At 47.4% G+C, this 25,668-nt stretch overlaps 1 long non-coding RNA gene across 1 annotated transcript; it reads left to right on the forward strand.

Moving 5' to 3' along the window:
• Positions 1-5,071: 5,071 nt before the first annotated feature.
• On the forward strand, positions 5,072-14,900 carry LOC134346086 (uncharacterized). Its single transcript, XR_010017824.1, has 3 exons — positions 5,072-6,315; positions 8,757-8,806; positions 14,069-14,900. It is a non-coding gene; the product is annotated as an uncharacterized LOC134346086 (long non-coding RNA).
• The last annotated feature ends 10,768 nt before the right edge of the window (positions 14,901-25,668 follow it).

Consider the following 25,668-nt stretch of genomic DNA (forward strand, 5'->3'; position numbering starts at 1 on the left):
CACATTCTCCAGACTTGAGGGCTATCAACGGGTATCTGCATGAGCCCCAGCAATGCCTGTCTCTTTGTTGGCTACATAGAACAGTCCATGTTCTAGGCCTTCCCCTGTAACGTTCCCCAAATCTTCCTCAGAAACGTTAATGATTGCATTGGTGCTGCTTCATGCACCCATGCTGAGTTTGTCAATTTCATCAACTTTGCCACTAACTTCCACCCTGCACTTGAATTCACTCGGTCCATTTCAAACACCTCCCTCTCCTTTGCCTATCTCTCTGCCTCCATCTCTAGAAACAAACTGTCACTGACATACTCTATAAACCTACTGATTCCCACAAGTATCTTGACTATACCTCTTCCCACCCTGTCTCCTGTAACTTTTCAAAATTCCTTCATTCCCAAGATATCTGTTCCCAGAATGCAGTTTCCCCTTCCAGAACATCAGGTACATCCTCCTCTGCAAACGACAGGGTTTCCTTTCCTCCGCTGTTGATGGTGCCCTTACCTGCATCTCCTCCACTTCACGAACATCAGTGCTCACCCCATCTTCCCTCTGCCTCAACACTGATAGAGTTCCTCCTGTCCTAACCTACCGGTGCATAGGTGTCTGTATCCAACACATCATCCTCCAAAACCTCCAGCACAGCAGAAGCAGAATCAGGTTTATTATCACCAGTGTGTGTTGTGAAATTTGTTAACTTAGCAGCAGTTCAATGCAATACATAATATATAATAAATAAGTAAATCAATTACAGTATATGTATATTGAATAGATTAAGAATTGTGCAAAAACAGAAATAATATATATTTATGAAAAACTTGAGGTAGTGTTCATAGGTTCAATATACCCATTTAAGAATTGGATGGCAGAGGGGAAGAAGCCGTTCCTGAATCGCTGAGTGTGTGCCTTCAGGCTTCTGTCCCTCCTGCCTGATGGTAAGAGTGAGGAAAGGGCATGCCCTGGGTGCTGGGGGTCCTTAATAAAGGACACTGCCTTTCAGATGTCTTGGATACTTTGTAGTTGGCTCCCAAGATGGAGCCAACTAAATTTAGGAACCTCTGCAGCTTCTTTCAGTCCTGTGCAGTAGCCCTTCCAAACCTGACAGTGATGCAGCCTGTCAGAGTGCTCTCTATGTTACATCTATAGACGTTTTTGAGTGTATTTGTTGACATACCAAATCTCTTCAAGCTCCAAATGAAGTATAATCGCTGTCTTGCCTTCTTTATATAACTACATTGATATGTTGGGACCAGGTTAAATCCTCAGAGATCTTAACACCCAGGAACTTGAAACCGCTCACTCTCTCCACTTCTGATGGCTATATGAGGATTGGTTCGTGTTCCTTCGTCTTATCCTTCCTGAAGTCCACAATCAGCTCTTTCGTCTTCCTGACATTGAGTGCAAGGTTGTTACTGTGACACTACTCGACTAGTTGGTATATCTCACTCCTGTACGCCCTCTCATCTCCATCTGAGTTTCTGCCAACAATAGTTGTATCATCAGCAAATTTATAGATGGTATTTGAGCTATGCCCAGCCACACAGTCATGGTAACCTACTATTAAACATATCTTTACCTCCTCCCTTCTCTACTTTCTGCAGGGATCACTCCCTCCATGACTCCCTTGTCCATTCACCCTCTCCAGTAATCTCACTCCTGACACTTACCCCTGTGATCAGCCAAAGTATCTATTCACCTCCTCTTTCCCCTCCATTCAAGGACCCATAAAGTCCTTCCAGGTGAGGCAACACTTCATCTGCTGGGGTCATTTATTTGATCAGCTGCTCTCAATGCAGCCTCCTCTACATTGGTGAGACCTGTTGTAAATTGGGGTTCTGCTTCATCAAGCACCTCTACTCCATTTGCCAAAGATGGAACTTCCTGGTGGCCAAACATTTTAATTCCAATTCTCATTCTCAATCGGACCCGTCAGTCCATGACCTTCTCTTGTGCCACGATGAAGCCACCCCCAGCGCGAAGGAAAAACACCGTATAGTATGTCTGGATAGCTTTCAAACAGATGGCATGAATATTGATTTCTCCTTCCAGAAAAAAAATCCCTCCCTCTCCCCTCTTCTTCTATCCCCCACTCTGGCCTCTTACCTTCAGCTACCTGACTATCATCTCCCCCTGCGTCCCCTCCTTCCCTTTCTCCTATGGGCCATTCTGCTCTCGTACCAGATTCCTTCTTCTCCAACCCTTTATCTTTCCAACCTACCTGGCTTCACCTATCACTTTCCAGCTATCCTCCTTTCCATTCCCCCCACCCCCGACCTTTCTATTCTGGGAATTTCCCACCTCCTTTCCAGTTCTGAAGAAGGACCTCGGCACGAAATGTCATTTCCACAGATGCTGTCTGACCTGTTCCTCGAGCATAGAACATAGAAACACAACATAGAAAATCCACAGCACATTACAGGCCCTTCAGCCCACAATGTCATGCCAACCTGTATCCAGCTCCAGAAGCTGCCTAGAATTTCCCAACCACACAGCCTCCTATATTTCTAAGCTCCATGTACATATCTAAGAGTCTCTCAAAAGACTTTATTGTATCCAGCTCTACCACCTTCACTTCACATTCAATGCACCCACCACTCTTTGTGTGAAAAATTTACCTCTGACATCCCCTTGTACCTCCTTCCAAGCAACTTAAATCTATGGCCCCTTCTGTTAGCCATTTCAGGCCTGGGAAAAAGCCTCTGGCATCCACACGAGCAATGCCTCTCATCATCTTATACACCTCTATCAGGTCACCTCTCATCCTCCTTCACTTTAAGGCCAAGTTTACTCAACTTGTCTCATAAGGTACGCCCTCCAATCCAGGCATCTTTACATCTTTGTAAATCTCCCTATAGTATCCACAATATTCCTGTAATGAGGTGACCAGGACTGAACACAGTACTCCAGATGGGGTGCAACAAAGGTGTTATATAGCTGCAAACACGAGGAAATCTGCAGATGCTGAAATTTCAAGCAACACACATAAACGTTGCTGGTGAATGCAGCAGGCCAGGCAACATCTGTAGGAAGAGGTACAGTCGACGTTTCGGGCCAAGACCCTTCGTCAGGACTAACAGAAAGAAGAGCTAGTAAGAGATTTGGAAGTGGGAGGGGGAAGGGGAGATCCGAAATGATAGGAGAAGACAGGAGGGGGAGGGATGGAGCCAAGAGCTGGACAGTTGATTGGCAAAAGGGATATGAGAGGATCATGGGACAGGAGGCCCAGGGAGAAAGAAAAGGAGGAGGGGGAAAGCCCAGAAGATGGGCAAGGGGTATAGTGAGGAGGACAGAGGGAGAAAACAGAGAGAGGAAAAGAATGTGTGTATATAAATAAATAACGGATGGGGTACGAGGGGTGGTGGGGCATTAGCGGAAGTTAGAGAAGTCAATGTTCATGCCATCAGGTTGGAGGCTACCCAGACGGAATATAAGGTGTTGTTCCTCCAACCTGAGTGTGGCTTCATCTTTACAGTAGAGAAGGCCATGGAAAGACATATCAGAATTGGAATGGGATGTGGAATTAAAATCAATCGGACGCCTCAGCCAGCTCACGGATTGACTTCCTCTTTCTCTTATTGTCCCTCATGGTCAAATCCACTGACGTCAAGCCAGTGTTCTTCTCTGACCACTGTCTTCTACAAGGATGACTTACGGGAGAACCGGAATGCAGGTAGGGGGACGTGGAAGCTGAACGTTAAGCTGCTGACCAGACAGCAGATGCGGCGGAGTCAGGGGAATTGCGAGAAGGGGATGGCATTTTTGCAAGCAACAGGGTGAGAAGAGGAATAGTCCCTCCCCACCGTTCTCCCTCCTGGCACTTATCCTTGTAAGCGGAACAAGTGCTACACATGCCCTTACACTTCCTCCCTCACAACCATTCATACAGTCCTTCCAGGTGAGGCAGACACTTCAACTGTGAATCGGCTGGGGTGACATACTACACCCGGTGCTCCCGATGCGGCCTTCTATATATTGGCGAGACCCAACGCAGACTGGGAGATCGTTTCACTGAACACCTACGCTCTGTCCACCAGAGAAAGCAGGATCTCCCAGTGGCCACACATTTTAATTCCACATCCCATTCCCATTCTGACATGTCTATCCACGGCCTCCTCTACTGTAAAGATGAAGCCACACTCAGGTTGGAGGAACAACACCTTATATTCCATCTGGGTAGCTTCCAACCTGATGGCATGGACATTGACTTCTCAAACTTCCGCTCGAACCCTATCCGTTATTTATTTATATACACATAGTCTTTTTCTCTCTCTCTGGTTTCTCCCTCTGTCCCTCTCACTATACCACTTGCCCATCCTCTGGGCTTCCCCCCCCTCCCCCTTTTCTTTCTCCCTGGGCCTCCTGTCCCATGATCCTCTCATATCCCTTTTGTCAATCAACTGTCCAGCTCTTGGCTCCATCCCTCACCCTCCTGACTTCTCCTATCATTTCGGATCTCCCCCTCCCTCTCCCACTTTCAAATCTCTTACTAGCTCTTCTTTCAGTTATTCCTGACGAAGGGTCTTGGCCCGAAACGCCAACTGTACCTATTGCTAGAGATGCTGCCTGGCCTGCTGCATTCACCAGCAACTGTTATGTGTGTTATATAGCTGTAACATTACCTCACATCTCTTGAACTCGATCTCACAGTTGAAGGCCAACACACCATACGCCTTCTTAACCATACTGTCCACCTGCGCAGCAGCTTTGAGTGTCCTCTGGACAAGAACTCGCTGACCCTCAACACTGTCAAGATTCTTAGCATTAATATTATATTCTGTCTTGAAATTTGACCTACCAAAATGAGCCACCTCACACTTGAAGTCTATCTGCCACTTCTCAGCCCAGTTCTGCATCCTATCGATGTCCCACTGTAACCTCTGACAACCCTCCAGACTATCCACAATATCCCCAACCCTTGTGTCATCAGCAAAGTTATTAACCCACCTTTCTACTTCTTCATCGAGGTCATTTATAAAAATCACAAAGAGGAGGGGCCCCGGAACAGATTCCTGTGGAACACCACTGTTCACTGACCTCCATACAGAATATGAACCATCTACAACTACCCTATGTCTTCTGTGGGTAAGCCAGTCCTGGTTCCACAAAGCAAGGTCTCCTTCGATCCCCTGCCTCCTTACTTTCTGAAGGAGCCTGGCATAGGGAACCTTATCTAATGCCTTACTGAAATCCATACACACTACATCCACTGCTCTACCTTCATCAATGTGCTTTGCTACTTCCTCAAATATTTCAATCAGGCTCGTAAGGCATGACCTGCCCTTGACAAGGCCATGCTGACTACCCCTAATCAGATTACATCTCTCCAAATGCTTATAAACCCTGCCTCTCAGGATCTTCAACAACTTTCCCAGCTCACTGGTCAATAATTTCTTGGGTTATAGACTCCTTTTCTTGAACAAGAGAACAAAATTTGCAACTCGGCAATCCTTCGGTTCTTCTCCATCCCAATTGATGACACAAAAATCATTACAAGGTGCTCAGCAATCTCCTGTCCCGATTCCCACAGTAGCCTGGGGTATATCACATCCGGTCCCGGTGACTTAATGTTTTTCAAAACATCCAGCACATCCTCTTTCTCAATGTCTATATGCTTAAGCATTTCAGTCCACTGTAAGTAATCCCCACAATTGTCAATGTCTTTTTCCCTGGTGAATACTGAAGCACCAAGTACACATTAATACCTCTGCAACCTTCTCCGACCCCATGCACACGTTTCCCTATCACACCTGATTGGTCCTATTCTCACATAGCTCATTCTCTTGCTCTTCACATACTTCTGGAATGCTTTGAGGATTTCCTTAATCGTGCTCACCAAGGCCTTCTCGTGGCCCCTTCTGGCTCTCCTCATTCCATTCTTAAGCTCCATCCTAGCAAACTTGTAATTTCCTAGAGCTCTAGTAGTACCTAGTTTCTTGAACTTTTCACAAGCTTTTCTTTTCTCCTTAACTAGATCTTCTGATTCCTTTGTACACCATGGTTCTTTAACCCTACCATCCTTTCCTTGCCTTAATGGAAAATAGCTATGCAGATCTCCATGCAAATGTTACTGACAGGAGCTTCCTGTGACGCTGTGAACAAACTCGGCCCTTCCATGGGACTGAAATCTGCAGCTGACGGAGGCGGTCCGTCAATCGGCAGGACCGGCTCTCATCGGCCGAGGAGTGAGCCCGCCCAGTGGGCCGTCCATTGCCACCGGGAGCGAATGGGTCCGATCCGGGCACAGGCCGCAAATCGGCAGCTGCACCTTGGGAACCGCTGCAATACCGACCAGGGCTGCGAATCTTTTCCGTGGTGGAGGTGAGGAGATTCCGTGAGCTGTTCCAGCTATACGGAGGGTGCCGGGCCTTTCCCCGCCGGGGATCGGGGCCTGTCGTCTGCAGCTGCCTCCGAAACCCGCCTCTTGCTGCTGGGAGATCGGAGCCGCGCCGCAGCGGCTGCTGATGGGTCGCTGGTGTTCTCCCCTCTCTCCTGTGCAATCCGACAGACTGAAGGGCGAGGGAGGACAAGCACCGATGATCCCTTCTCCGGTCTTCAACCCTCCTCCTCTCCCTGGTCACCCCGCTCGGGTCTTCTGCCTGCTCTGGATCTTTACATTGCCAACTGCCGACGGGACATTAACCGTCTCCACTCCTCTCTCCAATTCCAACCTCACTCCTTCCGAACGCTCTGCTCTCCACTCCCTCAGCACCAATCCTCACCTCACCCTCAAACCCGCAGATAAGTGGGGTGCTGTAATAGTCCGGCGTACTGACCTCTACCGTTCAGACCCAGCGACAATTCTCAGACATCTCCTACTCACTTACTCCTCGAACAGGACCCCGCTAAGGAGCACCAGGCCACTGTCTCCCACACCATCACCAACTTTGTAAGCTCTGGGGTTCTCCCAGCCACTGCCTGCAACCTCTTAGTTCCCGCACCTCCCCGTTCTACCTTTTACCCAAGATCCACAAACCTACCTGTCCAGGTAGACCCATTGTATCATCTTGTTCCTGCCCCACTGAACTCATATCAGCATACTTCAACTCTGTTTTATCCCTCCTCGTCCAGTCCCTTCCTCCCGACAACAGTGGCACTTCACACACTCTGAATCTTTTCAATGATTTCAGGATCCCTGGCCCCAATCACCTGATCTTCACTCTGGTTGTCCTGTACCTATACACCTACATACAGCACCAGGAAGGCCTCAAAGTTCTCCATTTCTTTCTGAACACTAAAACCAGGCAGTTTTCCTCCAGCACCACCACTCTCCTCTATCTGGCAGAACTTGTCCTCACTCTCAGTAATGTCTCCTTTCACTCCTCCCGCTTCCTTCAAACAAAAGGGGTAGCCATGGGCACTCGCAAGGGTCCCAGTTATGTCTGCCTTTTTGTCAGCTACATGGAACAGTTTATGTTACTGGTGTCTGTCCCCCACTTTTCCTACGCTACATTGATGACTGCAGAGGTGTTGCTTCCTGCACCAATTCTGAGCTCTTCGACTTCATCAACTTTGCCTCCAACATCCACCCTGCCCTTAACTTTACCTGGCCCATTTCCAACTCCTCCCTTCCCTTTCTCGTCCTCACTGTCTCTGTCTCTGGAGACAGCTTATTTACTGATGCCTGTTATAAACCCACGGACTCTCACAGCTACCTGGACTGTTCCTCTTCCCACCCAGTTACTTGTAAAAATGCCATCCCCTCTCTCAGTTCTTTTCTGTCCACCACATCTACTCTCAGGATGAGGCTTTTCATTCCAGAATTAAGGAGATGTCCTCCTTCAATGAAAGGGGCATCTCTTCCTCCACCATCAAAGCTGCCCTCAACTGCATCACTTCCATTTTGCACATGTCTGCCCACACCCCATCCTCCTGCCATCCCACCAGAGACAAGGTTCCTCTTGTTGTCACCTCCCACCTCACCAGCTCCTGCATCCAGCACATAATTCTCCATAACTTCCACCATCTCCAACAGGATCCCACTGCCAAGCACACCTTTCCCTCCCCCTCACTTTCTGCTTTCCACAGGGTTCTCCCCCTACATGACTCCTTTACCTATTCACTCCTCCCCACTGATCTCCCTCCTGACAAATGGAACATGTGCTACACCTCCTCCCTCACTACCATTCAGGGCCCCAAACAGCCCTTCCAGGTGAGGCGACACTTCACCTGTGACTCCTGGTGTGTCTTGTACATCGGTGAGACCCGGCGTAGATTGGGAGACCGCTTCGCTGAGCACCTATGCTCCATTTGCCAGAAAAAGCAGGATCTCCCAGTGGCCACCCACTTTAATTGCACTTCCCATTCCCATTCCAACATGTCAATCTATGGCCTTCTCTACTGTCACGATGAGGACACAATCAGGTTGGAGGAGCAACACCTTATATTCTACTTGGGTATCCTCCAACCTGATGGCATGAACATCGATTTCTCACCCCCTTCTTCATCATTCCCCATTCCCTTTTCCCTCTCTTACTTTATCTCTTTGTCTGCCCATCACCTCCCTCAGATGCTCCTCCCCCTTTCCTTTTTTTCCATGGTCTTCTGTCCTCTCCTATTGGATTTCCCCTTCTCCAGCCCTGTATCTTTCACCGATCAAATTCCCAGCTCTTCACTTCACCCCTCCCCGCTTCCCGGTGTCACCTATCACCCTGTGTTTCTCCCTCCCCTCCCCCAACTTTTAACCCTGACTCCTCATCTGTTTCTCTCTGGTCTTGATGAAGGGTCTCGGCCCGAAACATTGACTGTACTCTTTTCCTTAGATGCTGCCTGGCCTGCTGAATTCCTCCAGCATTTTGTGTGTGCTGCAAAGGTAAATTATGTTTTATGAAATTAAGCTTTATTTATAATAAAATATCTACAAAAGTTTAAAACAGTTCAAATGATATTTGACATTCTTAATGTCATATGGTCAATACATTCAGCAGTCTTGACACTGTCTAAACAATTGCCATTCCGAATGCCTCAGGGATGTTGCAAATTTCAGTGTTCACCTCCTGACCCAGGCCCTCCATGTGTGGTAGCAGAAGGAGTCTCGACTGTGGTCCCGTCCCAGAGACTGGCTGTGCCAATATCCACTGTGTCCCTCAGCACGTCCTCCTGCAGCCTGGACTGTGCCTGTTGACAGCGTTCCCTTCAGGACATCTGACTGTGCTGGGAGACCAACAGGTTTCGGGCAGAACAAAGAGCGTCTCTCACTGAGTTGATGATCTTCCAGCAGCAGTTCCCGGGCTGAATGACTCAATGGAGAACGTGGTGGAGGGATTGTTTGCTGAGTCAGTGTGAGTGGAAGTGAGAAACAGGAAGGGAGCAAGTCCTTTGTTGGGAGCGAGAGGATTGGGAAGCTTTTAAAAACTAACAGATGGAAACTAAAAAAAACAGGTTAGTAAAGATGAAATATGAAGCTTAGCTAGTCAATAATATAAAGGAGGATATCAAAAGTTTTATCAGATAAGTAAGAGTAAAAGAGAGGTGAGAGTGAATATCAGACCACGAGAAAGTTACATTGGAAATGGTGGACAAAGTCATTAAGTACATTGTATCAGTCTTCATTGTGGAAGACACCAGCAGTCTGCCAGAATTTTGAGAGTGTCAGGGCACTGAAGTGAGTGTTGTCACTATCACTATAGAGAAGGACTGTGGAAAGCACAAAGATCTGAAAGTAGACAAGTCACCTGGACCCGATGGGTGAGACCCAGTGGTTCTTAAAGAAGTAGCTGAAGTGATTGTGGAGATATTAGTGCTAATCTTTCAGTTTTCACTAGATTCTGGAGTGTTTTTGGGGGACTGGAAAATTGCAAATGCCACTTGAGTGGCATCTTTTTAAAAAGGGAGGGAGGCAAAAGACAGGAAATCATAAATGATCTCTTCAGACTTCACTGGTTGGCTAGAGTCTGTTATTAAGGATGAGGTTTCAGAGTAATTGGTAGGTTGATATGGTAGCATGATAGGTTGAAATCAGCATTGTTTCCCTCAGGAGAAATCTTGCCTGACAAATCCGTTGCATTCTTTGAGGAAATAACAGGTAGGATAGACAAAGGAGAGTTAGTAGACGTTGTTTTCTCAGATGTTCAGAAGGCATTTGACAAGGAGCCGCACATGAGGCTGCTAAACAAGATGAGAGTCCATGGAATTACAGGAAAGATACCAGCACGGATAGGAGATTGACTGACTCTCAGGAGATAAAGAGAGGGAATAAAGGGGTCCTTTACTGGTCGGGTGTCGGTGACGAGTGGGTTCCGCAGGGGTCGGTGTTGGGACCGCTTCTTTTCATTTTGTTTGTCAGTGATATGGATGGCAGAATTGCTGGTTTTGTGGATAATACAAAGACAGCTGGAGGGGTAGGTAGTATTGAGGAAACAGTGAGTCTGCACTCGGCCTTAGATTGCAGAATGGCGAAGAACTGGTAGCTGGAATATAGTGCAGGGAAGTACATGGTCGTGCACATTGGTAGAGGGAATAAAGGTATTGACTACTAAACGTGCAGCAAATTCAGAAATCGAGGTTGACAGAGACTTGGGAATCCTAGAGCAGTATTACCTAAAGGTTAACATTCAGGCTGAGTCAGTAGTCGGGAAGGCAAATACAATGTTCGCATTAATTTTGAGGGGACAAGAATGTAAAAGAAAAGATGTAATGCTGAGCCTTGATAAGGCATTGGTCAGACTCCATTTGGAGTATTGTGAGCAGTTTTGGCTCCTCATATCAGAAAGGATGTGGTGACATTGGAGAGGGTCCAGAGGTAGTTCAGAAAAATGATCCTGGTAAGGAACGGATTAGGTAGAAGAAGCATTTGATGGTTCTGTGCCTCCATTTGCTGGAGTTCAGAAAAATAAGGAGTTATCTCATTGTGACCAATCAAATACTGGATGGCCTACAGAGAGTGGAGTTGGAGAGGATGACTCCAATAGTGGGAGAGTCGAGGACCAAGGCGCACAGACCCATAATACAAATACATCCCTTTTGTACAGTGGTGAAGGGGAATTTCTTTAGCCAGAAGACTGTGAAACTGGAATTCATTGTCACAGAGTGATGTGGGGGCCAAGTCATTGAGTATATTTAAAGTTGAGGTTGATGGATTCTTGATTAGTGAGGGCATCAAATTGTCGGGAGAAGGTGGGAGAATAGGACTGAGAGGGTAAATAAGTCAGCCATGATGGATTGTTGGTGAAATTCTATCCTGTGTTCTGTGGTCTTATGGTCAAACTCAGTTTGATCCTGTCTCTCAGAAATTTTCCCATCACAGATGTGAGACTCAGAGACCTGGAGTTCCCTGGATTGTCCTTCCAGCCCTTCTCAAGTTGTGTCCTTGAGCCACCCGCCAGTCATCCGGCCCCTCACCTGTGGCTAAGTGTGAAGTAAATTTCTCTGCCAAGACCCCGGCAATTTTGACCAGGTCGGGTGATGTTTTCAGATAAACTTGATCCACTTTAATTGGCTTTAAGATCATCAGCACCTACTCTTCTGTAATGTGAGATTTTCCAAGATGTTGATGTTCATTTTCCTTCATTCCGTGGATTCCATGATGTTTTCCCTAGGAGCTAGAGATGGGAAATATTGATTTCAGACCACTCCCCTCCCGAGCTCTTCCACCGGTTGATAACCACATCAGTGCTTAAGGAAATCTGTTCTCTCACTAATTACTCTTTAAATCTCAATGTGCCTGTAGCACCTCATGAATGTCATTCAAATTATCTGACAGAGCTATCACGTGTTCTCCTCCTATCCTCTTGATTTCTCTCTTCACTGTACTCCTCCCTCTGTCTGATACTCCTCGGGTCAGAGAGCTGTGAACGGGGGTTTCTCACAGAGAGTTGAATCCACCCTTGTTTACTCTTTGTAGTCAGAGCCTTCACAATGTATTTTCCCAGTTCCCTCAGTAACCTGGTCCCACTGTGTCTGTGCTGAATGTGTACACTCTATATCCCGCACACCCCGCCTCCCTTTTCCTGAGTCCTCACAGGCAGCCACAAAATAAAGAAACCCAACAGAACCCAAAAGAAAGAAGACCGTCAAACATACAATGCACAGAAAAATACTCGGTACTCCAAAGACAAAAAGAAGCCGATAGAGGAACTCAGCAGGTCGGGTAGCATCTCTGCAGGAAAAGTGATAGTCGACGTTTCAGGCTGAGGTTCTGCATCAAAGCCCTGTCTCTGCTGCCTCTTGTGTCTCCACAACACCCCAAACATGACCTCACCAAAGCTTCAAGCAAGAGAAGATCAGATCTTCGTCAGGACTGGAGAAAAAAAGATGAGAAGTCAGAGTAAGAAGGTGAGGGGAGGGAAAGAAGAAATACAAGGTTGTAGGTGATCGGTGAAACCGGGAGAGGGGGAGTGGTGAATAAAGAGCTGGGAAAGAGACTGGTGAAATTGATAAAGGGCTGGAGAAGGGGGAATCTGATAGAGGACAGAAGGCCATGGAAGAAAGGGGAGATGGACGAGCACCAGAGGGAGGTGATGGGCATGAAAGGAAATAAGGTGAGAGAGCGAAATGGGAATGGGGAATGGTGAGGGTGTGGCCGTTACCGGAAGTTCAAGAAATTGATGTTCATGCCATCAGGTTGGAGGCTACCCAGACGGAATAATGTTTTGACAAGATATAAGTGGATAGTTTGACTAGAGAAGCGATTACAGATGTCCGCCTCCCAGTAAGTGAGGCTGGAACCAAGTGGTTAATGTGTCAGTGCGGAAGACTTTTCCCCAGGGAGCATCTTTCTATTAGTTTTGAAACAGATGGAAAAATTGGACCAGTGCTGAGCCTGCATCTACCTGGAAAGCAGAGAAGATGTCTCAGGCTTTCTCTCTCTTTCTCTGCCACACGCACACGCACAGACACGTGAGCTCAGACATTTACCTTTATCCACGGCCTTGTCCTCACTTGCACTTACACACAGTTTCATCTGAACCTCCCTCAACTTTGATCCCGGTTGTCCTCTCCCTCGGGATTCCCCCCGCCCCTTACCTTCTGTGCACCCTTCCTCAGACCGCATGTCTCCAACACTTGCCCACCCCTCCCTCTGCTGCACCCTGTTTGCTACGTGGTACCTTCCCGTGACCCCTGCATTGGGCTCTCCTTCCCACCCGAGTGGGTGACACAATTCTTGCTCGAGTGACACAACTGTCCCAAATGATCATGTGAGCGAGGCTGAGTGATGGATGGGGCGAAATGGGCACAGGAACACTGAGTGACGGAGGGGCAGAAAGAAATCCACACTGAGAACCGCGTGTGACCTTTGATACCGGCAAGGGGGTCTTTTGTCACCAGTGAGTTTGACAGGGCTGGAGAGTGAGTGAGGGGAATGGACTGAGGTTGAGGATCACATGGGAGGATGGGTAAGAGATGAAAGGGGTACGCCACCATGTGACCCTCAACCTCAGACATCGTTGATAATGCTCTGAACTCGGGATTCCGCCAATCTGGCTGATAAATGTTTGGACGTTCAGTTCATGGCGGTACCGCTTTCAACCAGGAGATGGGGATAGCGAGCTGTGCAAAGATCAGTTTCACGGCGAGGATCCCCACCTGCTGCTGGGAACCGGTACTGCAGGAAGAGCCGGAAAAAAACACATCAGAGTCTCTTCAGCCCTTCACCTTGTCCACCTGTCACCTCCCAGCTTTTTCCTTCATGCTCCCTCCCCCAATCCCCCACCCGACTCACCTGGTGTATCTTTCACATGTCATTTGTACTCCTTACCCTCCCCCGCCTTATTCCGACTTTATCCCCCCTCCTGCCCAGTCCCGATGAAGGTTCTCGGCGGGAAACATCGTCTGTTTATTCCTTCCATAAATGCAGCCGGACCCGCTGAGTTCCTCCAGCATTTTGTGCTGCTCGGGATTTCCAGCGTCTGCAGACTCTCGTGTGTCAGATCCATCTGTTGTTGTTTGCTTGTTCGTTTATTTGAATCAGATGCTGGAAAAACTAAAAATAAACAGAAAATATTTGAGCAACACACATCAAAGTTGCTGGTGAACGCAGCAGACCAGGCAGCAACTTTGATGTGTGTTGCTTGAATTTCCAGCATCTGCAGAATTCCTGTTGTTTGCGTTTTTACAAAATATTTGAACTCCGCAGAGGCCAGGCAGCGTTTGAATGAAGATGTCATGGACGTGGAACGCAAACTCTGTGTCTCTCTTCGTGGATCCTGACTGACCTGTTATTGTTGTTCCTGCATTTCCTGGGGATAAAACGGGTCGAAAACAGAATAACTGATTCCACGTGGGCACCCGTTGTGATCTTGTCTCATAAATTAGAAGAACCGCTCCTCATGTTCCACTGGGGCAGCCTGAAACCTGCCGGCATGAACATTGAATTCTCTGTCTTTCGGTAGTTGCTCCTCCTCTGTCACTTTTCCTTTTAATTTTCTCTCTTCATGATCCATCAGCCTCCATCACTCTCTCTCTTTCCCCTCCTCCCCACCCTCTCCATCTGCCCATCCCCCACACGCTGTTCCCCCTCCCTCCCTTTATTCCAGACTCCACCTTCCTCTCCTACCAGATTCCATCATCTTTGTCACTGCCACCTCTCACCTCCCGGCTTCTGACACATTCCCACACTCCACCCCTCCCTCATCTGCCAGCTCTTCCTCCACCTTTCTGTACCGACCATCTCCCCTCTTTCAGCCGAGATGAAGGGTCTCGACCCGAAATGGTAACTGTTCATTTCCCATTCCCATACTGCCTGCCTCGCTGAGAATCTCCGGCGCTTTGTGTGTTTCCAGCGTTGCCTGGCCATTCCCTAACATTCACCTTGACCTTCCCAGTCAGCACCACCACCGCTTGTCCAACTTAACCCGTCGCATTGAAGGTGGACTTTAGGACCCGGGCAGCTCACAACCTGTAGCCCGCGGCTGCTACTGAATACGCAGTATTTCTGTTCCGTTGGTGGATGCAGTGAACACATTAAAATTAATGGATCTGTATTTCGTGTTTATTTCATTCTCTACACACTTATATTGACACCGAGTTACTCCTGACGCCGGTCCCGGGACCAGACCCGGAGCGGAACCGGAGCAGATTCCCAGCCACAGGTTTTTATGCCAAGACCAGAAAAAAGGATAAAGTTTCTCCGTGAATTTATTTCCAGTGAAGATGTGGAGATGGGACTTGGTCTCCGCGTTGTAAAATGAAACCGTCCCGGACTCGTAACTGAGATAACCATCCGACCGTTCTCTCCGCAACTTTCCCTGATACTGTTGTTGTGGGAAATTCGGCTCCCAATGGCAGCAGCGAGGAGAAAACATGACCTTAATTAAGGATGTTGCTTTCTTGTGGCAGCGCTCCCTGTCAGATGCGCTCAATGGTGAGGAAGGCTTTTCCTGCGACAGTCTGGGCTGTGTTCACTCTGGGCATTTGTGTTTCCACAGCAGGCCGTGATGCAAGCAGTCAGGACAATCCCCACTGCGTATCTGTAGAAGTTTGTCAAAGTTTTAGATGGCATGGCGAATCTGCGCAAATTCTGTACTATCACAGTAGAGGCAATGCCGTGTCTTCTTGGTAATGGCGCTTAATGTGCTGGACCCAGAACAAATCCACTGAAATCAGAACCAAAAGGAATTTAAAGACATTCACCCCTCCCACCTCCGGTTCCCTGATGAGGTCTACCTCATGGACCTCCGGTTATTCCCTCCTCCAGACGACAGTCGGCCTGGTTCTGCTGACATTGAGTGAGAGGTTATTGTTGTGGCACCAAACAGCCTGATTTTCAATCCCCCGACTATATGCCGACTCGTCACCACCTTGGATTCCGCCAACAATAGTCAGCAAATTTAAATATAACGTTATAGTCATACTTTATTGATCACGGGGGAAATTGGTTTTCATTACAGTTGTACCATAAATAATAAGTAGTAATAAAACCATAAATAGTTAAATAGTAATATGTAAATTATGCCAGTAAATTATGAAATAAGTCCAGGACCAGCCTATTGGCTCAGGGTGTCTGACCCTCCAAGGGAGGAGTTGTAAAGTTTGATGGCCACAGGCGGGAATGACTTCCTATGACGCTCTGTGCTGCATGTCGGTGGAATGAGACTCTGGCTGAATGTACTCCTGTGCCCACCCAGTACATTATGTAATGGATGGGAGACATTGTCCAAGATGGCATGCAACTTAGACAGCATCCTCTTTTCAGACACCACCGAGAGAGAGTCCAGTTCCATCCCCACAATATCACTGGATTTACGAATGAGTTTGTTGATTCTGTTGGTGTCTGCTACCCTCAGCCTGCTGCCTCAGCACACAACCCCAAACATGATAGCACTGGCCACCACAGACCCGTAGAACATCCTCAGCATCGTCCAGCAGATGTTAAAGGACCTCAGTCTCCTCAGGAAATAGAGACGGCTCTGACCCTTCTTGTAGACAGCCTCAGTGTTCTTTGACCAGTCCAGTTTATTGTCAATTCGTATCCCCAGGTATTTGTAATCCTCCACCATGTCCACACTGACCCCCTGGATGGAAACAGGGGTCACCGGTACCTTAGCTCTCCTCAGGTCTACCACCAGCTCCTTAGTCTTTTTCACATTAAGCTGCAGATAATTCTGCTCCCACCATGTGACAAAGCTGTGTTTACCCTCAGAGTCCTAAAGCGAGTGAGCTCGGGACAAAGCCTTGAGTCGCTGTGCTGGCGGAGGAGATGTTGTTGCCAATCCCAACTGACTGATGTCTGAGAGTGAGGGAATGGAGGATCCAGTTGTACAAGGACGTATCGACGCCTCGGTCTTGGAGCTTATTGATTAGTTTTGAGGGGATGACAATGTTGAGTGGAGAGCATCCTGATGTCTGCATCTTCACTGTCCGGATGTTCCATGGCTGAGTGAAGAGTCAATGAAATGGCATCTGCTGTGGATTTGTTACGACAGTGGGCAAACTGGACAGTAGCCGCTGCTCGGGCAGGAGTTGAGGTAGTTCAACCTCTCAAAGCATTTCATCACAGCGGATGTACGTGCAACTGGACAATAGCAGGTCAGGCAGCACCAGTGGAGGGGAATAACGAGTCGATGTTTCGGGGCGACACTCCATCGACTGGAAAGGAGGAAGAAGCCAGAATAAGGCGGTGGGGTGGGGTGGGGGGAGTACAAACTGCAGATGATAGGTGAGACAAGGTGAGAGGAAAGGTGTGTGTGTGTGCGGGAGAGGGGAGGGAGTGAATTATGAAGTTGGGGGTGATAGTTGGAGGAGTTAAAGGACTGAAGAAGGAGTATGACAGAAGTGGACAGAGGACTATAGCAGAAAGGGAAGGAGGAGATGGGGAACCAGAGGGAGGAGACTGGCAGTTCAAAGTTCAAAGCAATCTTAGTATCAGAGTACGTATACCTCACCACTTACAACCCTGGTGTTCATTTTCTTGCGGGCATACTCAGTAAATCAACAGAATAATAACAAACATAACAGAATCAATGAAAGACCGCACGAACCTGGCCGTTTAACCAGTGTGCAAACGACAACAAACTGCAAATACAAAACGCCAGAATAAATAATAAATAAATATTCAATAAATACCAAGAACATGAGATGAAGATGATTTCAAAGTGAGTACTTAGGTAATGGGAGCGATTCAGTGATGGGGCACTGTGGTTATCCCCTTTTGTTCAAGAGCCTGATGGCTGAGGGGTAATAACTGCTCTTGAACCTGGTGGTGCTCACCCTGAGGTTCATGTACCTGCGTCCTCATGGCAGCTGTGAGAAAAGTGCATGCCCGTGGTGTTGGGGGTCCCTGATGATGAAAGCTGATTTCCTGCGACAGTGTTTCATGTCGATGTGCTCAATGCAGTGGAGGACTTCACTCACGATGGAATGGGCTGGATCCACTGGATCTCACCCAGCGATGTAGCCAGTCAATATACTCTCCACTACACATTTACAGAACTTTGTTAAAGTTTTAGATATCCTGCTGGATCTCTGCAAATTAAGAATGTGGAGGCCCTGCTGTGCTTTCTTCGTAGATGTATTTACGTGCTAGGCCTGGAACAGGACATGCAAACTATTAACCCTGAGAAATTTAGAGTTGTCAGCATTTCTAATTCTCTACTGTAATTGTCCTGTGTATTGTACATCTGCCGTTGTCAGTGTCCCTTTATCTCACTTTAGGAAACGCATCTCAGTACATTCTTACTGAGAGTCTTGACTTACCGAAAGCGCTTGTCTGTTGCTGACTTCCTGCAGTGACCACCCCCCCCCCACCCTTCCCACCCCAACATCCCCAGACACAGTCAGACTCGGAGGGGGTTTCTCAACAGTGACTCCTCTTGGTCGCACAGTTGTCGAGCCGAACCCCACGTGACAACAATGGGCAGACGATCTCTCATCGCTCCCTTGTGGTGACGGACAGTAATTCGGAGCGTCAGATAATCCAGATTTCTGTCTCTGGAGATGGTGAACAAAGCAGGAAGCTTGAGAAAACAACAGTAACTGGTTAGATCAGTGGAAGCTATTTGTGGTACAAGGAAAACGGACAGTGCCTCTTCCTCCACAGATGTCCAACGAAATTTGGCACAGAACATAGAAATCCATAGCACATTACAGGCCCTTTGGCCCACACCGTTTTGCCAGCCATGTAACCTCTAGAAACTGCCTAGAATTTCCCTAGCGCATAGCCCTCTATTTTTCTAAGCTCCATGCACATATCTGAGAGGCTCTTAAAAGACCGTATTGTATCCGCTTCGACCACCGCCACCGGCAGTGCATTCCACGCACCCACCACTCTCTGTGTGGAAAAACGTACCCCTGACATCCCCTCGCCACTTATTTCCAAGCACCTTGAAACTCTGCCCCCCCCCCCCACCCCCGTGTTAGCTATTTCAGCCTTGGGATAAAAACCTCTGACTGCCACACGATCAATGTCCCTCTTTATCGTATACACCTCTATCATGTCACCTATCATCCCACATCACTCCAGGGAGAAAAGGCCAAGTTCACTCATTCTATTCACATTAGGTACGCCCTCCAATCCAGACAACATCCTTGCAAATCTCCTCTGCACTCTCTCTGTAGTATCCACATCCTTCCTGTACACAAATGAACACAGTACTGCAGTGGGGTCTTACAAAGGTCTCATATAGCTGTAACATTACCTCACGGCTCTTGAACTCAATCCCACGGTTGGTGAATGCCAACACACTATACGCCTTCTTAACAGCACTGTCACCCTGCTCAGCAGCTCTGAGTGTCCTATGGACATGGACCCGAAGATCTCTCAGATCCACACTGCCAAGAGTCTTACTATTAATATTATATTCTGTCTTCAAATTTGACGTACCAAAATGAACCACTTCACTCTTATCTGGGTTGAAGTCATCTGCCACTTCTCAGCCCAGTTCTGCATCCTATCGATGTCCCGCTGTAACCTCTGGCAACCCTCTAGACTATCCACAACACCCCCAACCTTTGTGTCATCAGAAAACTTATTAGCCCACCCTTCTAATTCGTCATCCAGGTCATTATAAAAATCACAAAGAGGAGGGGCCCCGGAACAGATTCTTGTGGAACACCACTGGTCACTGACCTCCGTACAGAATATGAACCATCTACAACTACCCTATGTCTTCAGTGGGCAAGCCAGTCCTGGATCCACAAAGCAAGGTCTCCTTCGATCCCCTGCCTCCTTACTTTCTGAAGGAGCCTGCCATGGGGAACCTTCTCAAATGCCTTACTGAAATCCATATACACTACATCCACTGCTCTACCTTCATCAATGTGTTTTGTTACTTCCTCAAATATTTCAATCAGGCTCGTAGGGCATGACCTGCCCTTGACAAGGCCATGCTGACTATCCCTAATCAGATTATGTCACTCCAAATGCTAATAAACCCTGCCTCTCAAAATCTTCAACAACTTTCCCAACACTGAAGTCAGGCTCACTGGTCAATAATTTCTTGGGTTATAGACTCCCTTTCTTGAACAAGGAAACAACATTTGCAATTCGCCAATCCTCCGGTTCTTCTCCCGTCCCAATTGATGACACAAAAATCATTACAAGGTGCTCAGCAATCTCCTGTCCCGCTTCCCACAGTAGCCTGGGGTATATCTCATCCGGTCCCGGTGACTTAATGTTTTTCAAAAGCTCCAGCACATCCTCTTTCTCAATGTCTATATGCTCAAGCATTTCAGTCCACTGTAAGTAATCCCCACAATTGTCGAGGTCTTTTTCCCTGGTGAAGACTGAAGCAAAGTACACATTAATACCTCTGCAACCTTCTCCGACCCCATGCACACGTTTCCCTATCACACCTGATTGGTCCTATTCTCACATAGCTCATTCTCTTGCTCTTCACATCCTTGTAGAATGCCTTAGGGGTTTCCTTAATCCTGCTCACCAAGGCCTTCTCGTGGCCCCTTCTGGCTCTCCTAATTCTATTCTTAAACTCCTTCCTAGCAAACTTGTAATTTCCTAGATCTCTAACAGTACCTAGTTTCTGGAACTTTTCACAAGCTTTTCTTTTCTTCTTAACTTGATCTTCTGCATCCTTTGTACACCATGGGTCTTTAACCCTACCATCCTTTCCCTGCCTTAATGGAACATACCTATGCAGATCTCCAAGCAAATGTTCCCTGAACATTTGCCTAATAGCAAATATTATTTGCTAATAGCCAGGGCCAGCATTTCGTTCATTAATGCCAACGGCGGCCTGTCTCCCGAACCATCCAGATGCAGTAAGCGGGCAGCTCGCTTGCGCCGTGCGAGTCCAAAAGTCCTTATGAGCAGGGCTTTGAATGCTGTGTATTTGCCGTCCTCCGGGAGCGACAGTATAATCTCCTCATCTTGTGCAGCTGTCCCCTGGTCGAGGGAGCTCAGCACGTAGTAGTAACGAGTGGAATCCGAGGTTATCTGCCGAATGTGGAATTGGGCTTCTGCTTGTTCGAACCATAGGCGAGCTCGCAGCGTCCAGAAGCTTGGCAGTTTTAACGAAACTGCATGAACAGATGCGGCGTCGGTCATCTCTGGTCCAAATATCGTTTGGGCCTTCGGGGTCACCAAATGCAGCGGTGTGCTACACACAGCGCTAGAATAACCACACGTAGTCGGTGAGTTGTAGTTGCGAAAAAAGAGATTTATTCAAACTTCGCGGCCTGCTTTAAAGCCTTTCCCGTTCCCGCCCTCCCCGGGCGGGACTGCTGTGGGGAATGCATAATCGCAGACCCTTTCCGCGCGGGATTTTCCCCCTGCTGGTGAAGATGGCCTGGCGGCCTTTCTGGGGCCGGCCTCTCTGCCTGCGCGTGGCGTTTTGTGAGCCGGTTCGAGTGCGCTGGAAAGTGGGTCGCCACACCCTCTCAATTTCAATCTCCATAGTCGGGGGAATCTCCAGCGCTTCCCGTAGCAGCTTTTCTACAAAGTCTATCATCGACAATCCCTCCGCTCCTGCGGGTACATTATAAATCCTGATGTTTTGCCGGCGCGAGCTTCCCTCTTGGTCAAGCAATTTACTTTCTTGTTGATTTAATATCTTTATCGTCTTACCTAGTATCCGTTCCACGTTTTGCACGCGATCTTCCGCCTTCTCAATTCGAGTCTCTGCCACCGCTATTTTCTGATTGACGTTGGCGAGCTCTGTCTTTATATCATTGAGTAGCTGTTTTATATCATTTTGGATTTCCCTTATCTCTTCCAAAATCCTTATCATATTTGCCGCTTCGCCCGCACGAGGCCCCGTGTCAGCCGCGCCACCACGTTTCACCTCTCCCTTCCATAGTCTCCGCAGTGATGCTTTTTTATCTCCATTCTTTTCCCCAGTCTTGCCCCCCAATCAATTCAGATATTTTCGAAAGATCTTCTATTTGATGGATTAATGGGGCAAAATATGCGTTTTTCCGGAGGAGCTATTGATTTAAGCTGCCATTCTGAGCGATGACGTCACCGGAACCGCCGATTTAGTGGGTATTTGACCATATTCTTTATTTCCTGTCGGAATTTGCTCTGAGTCACGGCATAAGTACAACTGTTGGTGCAGGAACTGAGAATCTGCAGCATTACCGATGTGTGTTCTGTGATGTAACGGGGATCAAAAACATAGAACAGTACAGCACAGTACAGGCCCTTCAGCCCACAATGTTGTGCCGACCCTCAAACCCTGCCTCCCATATAACCCCCCCCCCCCCCACTACCTTAAATTCCTCCATATACCTGTCTAGTAGCCTCTTAAATTTCACTTGTGTATCTGCCTCCACCGCTGACTCGGGCAGTGCATTCCACGCACAACCACTCTCTGAGTAAAAAACCTTCCTCTAATATCCTCTTTGAACTTCCCACCCCTTACCCACCCTTTTGTCCCCGCAGCCCCCTGTGGGTTCGACTGGCCGTTAGAATCCTTCTGACCGTCAGAATATTGAACAGCAAAATCAGAATGAATGGGAGACAAGGATAGAATATGCGGTGAAACATCTCAAATGCCGCCCATGAGGGAGAGCTTGTGTAGCTCACTACAAAAAACACAATCCCAGGGAACACCATCAACTATTTCTCTCGTCCCGTTTGCGAAGTACCCGGACACAGTCTCCAAACAGGCCAGCATACTCACTGTCCCGATAACCACAGCCGCCGTTTTCTCGGTTTTGTTTTCAGCTTCTCGCAGCAAATAGGTACAAATCGATCGACGGCGAAAGCGACAGTCAGCCAGACTGAGGTCGTAGTGCTCGCAAATGTCAATCGGAAAACGAGCCTGCACGCATGGGTGATGAACACGAATGATCGAGGAAAACAAATCTCAACAGGGGATTCGAGATAACGACCAGGAGATCGGCCGCTGCCATTCCCACCACGTAGCGAGTGACACATTTAGAGAGACCGCACTTTCTCCGAGACAGGATCACAATCACCACCCAAGTTCGCTGGAAGAGAGAACGGGAACAGCAGGTTGAGAAAATACTGAGCAGAAGCCGATGCTTTGAGGGGATCCTGCAATATTTCCACTTTATTGTTGCATTTAGCGTTGGAAGGTTCGTGAGAGGGCGCAGAGCTGGCGGAGTCAGAGAAGGAAATTACACAGTTTAATAAAGTCTGTATGTTCTGAACACGGATTCCATACTGATGTGAAGTGGCAGCGGACAGCTAAAACTGCGTAACGACCTCCTCAGAGACAATACTGGATAGAATAGTTTGTACCGGCACCTTCCGGGTCTCGTGTGGATGAAATGAATGAATCCGGACGCTGATGGCGGGATTCTTCCCTTAGACTATAATCAATTTCCATGGCAATCGCTGTCAGCGACAGAACAACCGAACGAGGGAACAAAAACAGGATTCCGGAAACACTCATCCGGGCAAAGCACAATATGTGGAAAAACGGTTAAAGTATCTCGCCTCAGAACTGTTCTCCGAGAGACCCCTGATACGAGTGTTATCTGGTTTATCTTTCCATACAAGCTGTTTGGGGCTTAGTGATTCCAGGATTCCCCGAGTTTGTTTCCTATTCCAGCATTTGCCACATCACTGAATTTACAGCAGAAGATTGACTGATTCCAACAGATACAGCGCAGTCAGACACAACCTCACAGACAGACATGACGCCTCCCACTGAATCCATCACAGGGAAGCAGGGAGAGGAATTCATCGTTCTGCTGCAAACTCGCTGCCGTTATCAGATGTCTGTAACAGTGTCAGTTGTAAATATAATAGAATAAGTTTCACAGTATTGATAACTATGAAGCACCGAGTCAGTTGTGTTAACTTACTCATCAACGAATTCATTGTGTTGCCCATCAACTGCTCTACATTCTGTCATAGGACAGTCATTTATTAAAAATCTACAACAGTTTCGTGTTTTAACACGGAACTCCTCACATTTGCTGAAGTCTTGCTACCAGTCGATAGTCTGATTGTTGCACGTAGCTCAGACAATCGCTCACATGCAAAGGCAGACAATCAATTGGTACAAACTTAGCGGGCTGCAGAAGCACAATATTTGCAAATGCAGTGCAGCTGCTACATGATCAAAAGCACAGCGACCCGAACATCCCATTATTGACCACAAACCGCTGGAAGAAACCTGCCTGACCCGCTTAGTTCCATAGCAGTTGGCGGATTCGGTGAATTCCTGCAGCGGCTGGTCTTCAGATCCAAACCCCTGCATCTATATTGCCGGTGCTTGCATTCAATTCTTGAAATATGGAATACTGGCACTGGACAGGTGATAGTGGAAACCAGCGACAGAAAAAAAATCACATCGTTGAAATCAAACTTCAACTCCCAAAAACGGCATCTGAAACTTTGACTTACCGGGAATTCCAAAGGCTGAAATAAAAGGATAGTAACTGGACTACACCATATGACTGGATACATCATTTCAGTGATTTCTGTTCTTCCTGAATTCACAGCTCCGTTAGACACTTTGAGCTGATGCATTGAAATCGGCCCTGATTTATGCAGAGGATCAGTCTCCAGTCTACATTCACTGAAACAAACACTTTAATTCAAAGCACCATAGCTTCTGATGTAAGTATTGAGCTGATTGAAAGCAATTACTTCAGAATTCTCTGGAATTACCTCAGGCGTGTCTCTGGTGGAAATAAGGCCAGCAGATTTAATTACAAATACTGAGCTTTGTCACGAAGCAGGACAGATCGTATCTTTCTGATGACTAATTACTCATATCTGAACGGAGGCCAGCGACTCTGACAGAGCACGACTTTCGGTCCCTACAGTTTCCAATCTTGAACTGTCTTTCAGTCCGTTCGTTTCTTCCTTACCGCGCGCGCGCAAACACACACACTCTCTCTCTCTCACACACACACACACACACACAAACACACACACACACACACACACACACACACACACACACAAGCACAGATTTGTATCTCCAAAGCTACAATGGAGAGACCGATGTCAGGATGGAAACGGTCACAAATGAACACGTGAAAATCTACAGATGCTGGACAGCCGAGGCAACACAAGGAACTCTGCTGAGTTGCTCCATTTTGTGTGTGATGTTGTTGATCTAATAGTCTTCCATGAGCATCTCAAATCAGCCAACGGTCAAAAGAAATTGAGAAGAAATATTTCAACCTGCAACCTGTAATTTGATTATTAACCTCTTGTGGGGTACCCTGATAAAAAAAAACTTCTGATCATCCAAGTAAATTATATCAACTTCTCTATTGTTATCATAAATTATAGTTACCTCCCCATAGAACTGCAACATATTAGTAAAATTTGATTTAACTTTTCTGAACCCATGCTGGCTTTCTGCTAACATGCCTGGTCTTACACGTTAGCCTTACTGGTCCATAGTCACCAGGGTCAGTGCAGTCACCCTTCTTATATACCGGGGCAACGTTAACACTTTTCAAGTCCTTAAGAATTTCACCAAACTTTACAGAATTTGAAAAACGTACTTGTTAGGGGTTTGTATAGTTAATCGCAGACTTCCTTAATTTGTTAACTGATTTATTAACTTAACTCACAAAATTACAGGATATTAGGCCCCCTCCAGTTCAGGAGCAATCCATCTCTTGTGTACAGGTCTCCCTACCACAGAAGAAATTGCAGTGATCCAAGAACCTGAATCTTTCCCCCTGCATCAGTCGCTCATTCATCTGAATCATCATTCCATTTCTAACCTCACCAATATGAGGCACAGACTGCAAACTAGAGATTGCTGTTTTTTAGTTGTGCTTTCTAAGTTCTTTCCTAATTCCCTCTGTTCACAGCGTACAAGCACAACCCTCATTTTACCAAGT

This window comes from Mobula hypostoma, chromosome 5, assembly GCF_963921235.1.
Source record: "Mobula hypostoma chromosome 5, sMobHyp1.1, whole genome shotgun sequence".
Taxonomy (NCBI): Eukaryota; Metazoa; Chordata; class Chondrichthyes; order Myliobatiformes; family Myliobatidae; genus Mobula; species Mobula hypostoma.